This window comes from Asparagus officinalis, chromosome 3 (genome assembly GCF_001876935.1).
Source record: "Asparagus officinalis chromosome 3, Aspof.V1, whole genome shotgun sequence".
NCBI lineage: Eukaryota > Viridiplantae > Streptophyta > Magnoliopsida > Asparagales > Asparagaceae > Asparagus > Asparagus officinalis.
In genome coordinates, this window is record NC_033796.1 from 10,349,068 (window position 1) to 10,353,553 (window position 4,486).

Sequence of the window (4,486 nt, forward strand, 5' to 3'; positions counted from 1 at the left end):
GCCGGGCTGCCCGGCCAACGGTCACATTCGTGATTGTTGTGGCCGGGTCGATTTCCTCGCCATGTCCGGACCCTGACCCAGCCCTTTTGCTGGCCAAGCCGGGCCCGGTGCGGGCACCGACGAAGCAGCCCTGGCCCGGGCCCGGAGCTTAGATCGGCCCGGATTTTTGGGTCATGCCTGGGCCTAGGCCTTGGGTCCAAATAGACAGACCTAGGTAAAACAATAAATGGAGAAAATCAATGCTAAGTACGGGACAAATGCTGATCATTGCAAAAGAAGAAAATTATTTATCGATGAAGCTACTATTCAAACAAACATAAGCTCGGGATCGAGCTTCTTTCAATAAGGGGAGACTAATGTAGGACGCTTAACAGACAATATTATGGAGGATCCTAACAATCACAATCTAAATGCGCATACATATATATTATTGTTTTTTGGAAAGAAACGATCATATCTTCTAATCCAGAAGGCAGATTTGGACATATTATATATGTAAATTACTTACCTCGACGAGATGAAGCCCACCGAATTGTTAGATTTCTAAAATCTCATCAGTATCATCAGTTATTAGCAGAAATCCAAAAATAATTAATATTTACTTTATTTTTAATAATAAAGTTGAAATCTGTTTAGACTAGGACATAAATTTAATTTTGATTGACATTGAACTAATTTGTTTCATATATCATAAAAAGTTTTTTTAGGGTAGGATTTGATATTTTTTATTTTTTTATATTTCTAGTCTTATTAGAAGTCTGTTTTATTTTTCTATTTAAGAAGAGTCACGTAACCCTAGAATGATAAGTTATCAATAAATTTCTCTTATTATTATTATTATTATTATTTGTGGATTCAAAGCTCTTCGTAAATACAGAGATCGCTCTTTGTGGGTTCTAAAAGAACCCCTTGGTGGGTTCTGTGATTTATTACTTCGCTGATGCATTAAAAAGTTACAAACAAAAAAAATTAGAGTCTCGCGTTAAAATGTGGCAAGCATGCTGATAACGCCCAACCAAGAGCTAGAAGAAAATAAATAAACTCTGTTTCCCAGAAACTAAAATCGTAACAACTATAACTAGATCTGCATCTCACAACTAGAGTCCTCCTAACTGCTAAAAGGGTTAGGTACTATAGTCCCTCCATCATCATCGGGAAGGCCATTGTTATAACAAAGGGAACTTGTGCATGTGTATCGAAATTGGTCCTGATATGTGTCTAGCACCTTAGACTCGTATTGATGCCAATTACCAAACAGGGGGTTTTTGTATGGATTAAAGTTGTAGTAGGGTTCTCAAGCTTCTTCAAATGATTGGTTCTAGAGACCGATGTCATGTCCTGCATAATAAAAAGCTCATGAGAGGGCGGAGTTGGGTTTTCGGGTTATCCCTTTGATGATCAAATCAATAACTAATCTTGAATGGAGAAATATAAAGTAAAAAGGGTTCAGAGTTGCCTGGAAGAAAACCAGAGAGGTTACCCCATCTAGTGTAGTTCCCTTTTATAATAGGTTGGAAGGGCACAAAGGTAACTCTGATCGAGTCCAGATAAGCAGTTGAGTCAGCAGATATCTTACAGGTGTCGGTCGCTGAAGAGGGTGAGTCATCCAGCTATTTAATGTGGGGATAACAGTAGGTGTTTGGAGCTGACTGGGTCTGATGAGTCATAAAGACTATGGGAGCTAGAGCAATAATGACTTTGTAAGAGCAGTTAATACGAGGATAATCGGTTGTTAGCGAGGGGTTAGAAAAAACTACCGCCTCTTTAGTCATATGGTTGAAAACCGACAAACACCGTGTTTTTAGTCGGCTATGCAAGTTGTCAGTCTGAAATGGTAGGCCAAGTGCGAGTACTTATAAGGTCGACCTAGTGGGTAAGCCAACAAGTACCGCCTTTTTAGTCGGCCACGCAAGTTGTCGGCCTAATGGGTCAGCTACGAAAACTGCTCGGGTTGTCTGGACTCTGATTATATTTCATTAGACGAGGATCGAGATATGTGGTTTTAACATTGGTGGTTTATTGTCATAACAACTCGGATATGTAATTTAGACTCAAATTAGTTCTAATCCCATACTTGTTTTAGTAATACATGTCCACATTTGACGCGGATACACGAATTCTGTATATGAGCTTGTGTGATCACATTAGTCCTCCCAGACTTGACCTTAAAACTTGAGTAATTTTGTATTGTTAGCATATATGTCAGGATCTCAATTCCACACTATAAATACATGTCCACATCCTCTATTGCTATCACGAGAAGATTCAAGAAAGACAAAGAAATTAAAGATGAGGAATGAACTTTCCTGAGATGCTCATCTTCTATTACTTGCAAAAGTTTTTCTAGGGTACTCTTCTAATATCTTTAGATTAGTTAAATGAAATTGAATTTTGAGGACTTTTTGGGAAATTGGGTTTCTGCATACCTAAATTATTGTTGTTATTCTAATATTTTATCAATGAAACATAGGAATTAGTATGGCCGGAGCTGGAAATAAGAAAATGGAAAAAGCAATTCGTGAAGAAAGTCCAACCCAGTTCTAGTGGGCCGACTTCACCTTTTATATATTCCAACTTCAAAACAGCCAAATTATCTCACGCTCTCTCACTCGATAAATTAAATATGCTCCATCGAGAAGGACTTAAAGGTAAGAAAAATAATTTGCAAGCTTTTCTATTATTTAAGTTTGCCTTGTCGTTAACGTGGATCTGTGTGATTTAGGGGTGAAAAATCACTCGTCGTCAGATGGTTAATCTTGTAAGGAAGACAGTAAATGATGACGACTTGCTTATTCCCGTTATCAAACATTATATAATAATAAAGAGGTATGATTCGAATTTTAACCATTACCTGTTTGTGTAATCCTGGAGGAATTTGCTAGTTGCGTACCTATGCACAGATATTATTATTATTTTTCATTTTTATTTTTCTGCTCATCTATACACAGATTATTGGTAGTAAAATATTTGTTATTTAAAATGTTTTATTTATTTATATTAGTTTGGGATTATCTACTTCATCTTCCGGCCTGCATATGCATGCTTAAGGATAGCGTTTAAGGGGGTGTTTGGTTACATTTCTATAAATTATAGGAAATCTTTTCCATCCAAAATTTGATTTCCTTGTATTTCTTAAAAAAATTATAGTAAAAGTTTTGAGAAGTTAAAAAGTACAAATTTTCTTATTTTTGTATTGTGCTTGTTTGGTTCAAAACAAGAAAATTACTCATAACTTTTGGGAAAATAGCAACATTTCCTATAATTTATAGAAATGTAACCAAATACCCCCAACTTTATAGAAAAGTGAGAACTTTATAGAAAAGTGAGAACTTTATAGAAAAGTGTTAATGAGTTTTATTATTTAAATAATGAATGCGTCAGATTTCTAAGAGATTTCCACCCATTTTAGAAGGAAATCAATTTCTATAAATTTTGGTACTTTTCTATACTTTACAGAAAACATTTCTGTAAATCTCTTTTGAGCCAAACACAGTTTGTGGAAATCTATAGAAAACTCTTAATTACAGAAATGTCATTGTTTGTACTTTTTGAGAAAACATTTCTCAAAAACAATGCAACCAAACACCCTCTAAGATGAACATTTATTCAAAATTTTAAAGAAATGTCTTCGTAACAACAACTAATTATAGTTTTTTCTTTTTCTATTATTTGTGCAGCAGGTTCAAGAATGGCGAGTGAGATGTGATTGGGAAGGAATAAAAAAAAATAGAAATGTTAGAGGCACACCTCTAAACCACAATCCCAACCACAACCCTCTCTCTCTATAGTGTTTGTTGGGACCCACATGTTTGATTAAAAAAATGTAGAAAACACTATAGAGAGAGAGGGTTGTGGTTGGGATTGTGGTTTAGAGGTGTGCCTCTAACACTCCTCTAAAAAAAATGTACCTATTGAGTGATAATAAAAGAAAAAATTTGCTTTTGTTTCTGTGTTACGCTAGTATAAATTAAGCCTAAAGGATCTCTCTTATAAAATTTCCTATAGAAGACTGGCGGAGCTTTTTTGAGATTGGCCAAAGAGAGAAAGAGATCAACTACTCTTTTGAAATGATTAAACTTTCTTTATTATCATCAAATCTTTTTAGAGTTCCCCTAACTCGATCAGAGTTTTAAAACTTGTTTACCAAGTTCTTTTCAACTCTTCCAAATAGTTTCTTAACTCGGCTAAAGTTTCAAACTTATTCAAACAAGTTCTCTTCAACATCTTACGGGGCTAGAATCTTTGGGAGAGATCAAACCACCAAGAAGGAGGATCGGTTTTTAGCATCAAAACCGCATAAGGTTGGAGATTTGGATCAAAACCACCTGAAGTTGAGCTGAGAGGGCAAGTTTTCTGAAGATCAAGGAACTGATCAGCAGTCAGTTAATAAAATCTCGGAGAATCTCTTCACCAACAGCAGGTCTACTCGGCTATTAACCGAATTTTTGGTTCTAACAACTCTGTTACAGAGTTTCAACTCGTTTTG

The 4,486-nt window shown here is 35.8% G+C and overlaps 1 long non-coding RNA gene across 4 annotated transcripts in view; it reads left to right on the forward strand.

The window, feature by feature from the left end:
• Positions 1–3,717, forward strand: part of LOC109832934 — an 18,138-nt gene extending 14,421 nt beyond the window's left edge. For 3 of the 4 annotated variants that reach the window (XR_002245049.1, XR_002245047.1, XR_002245045.1), the window contains 3 exons: positions 2,471–2,648; positions 2,723–2,826; positions 3,681–3,717. This is a non-coding gene — a long non-coding RNA (uncharacterized LOC109832934). Of the gene's footprint in view, positions 1–2,470; positions 2,649–2,722; positions 2,827–3,677 lie in introns of all 4 variants that reach the window. The other variant, XR_002245046.1, reaches the window with a different exon arrangement.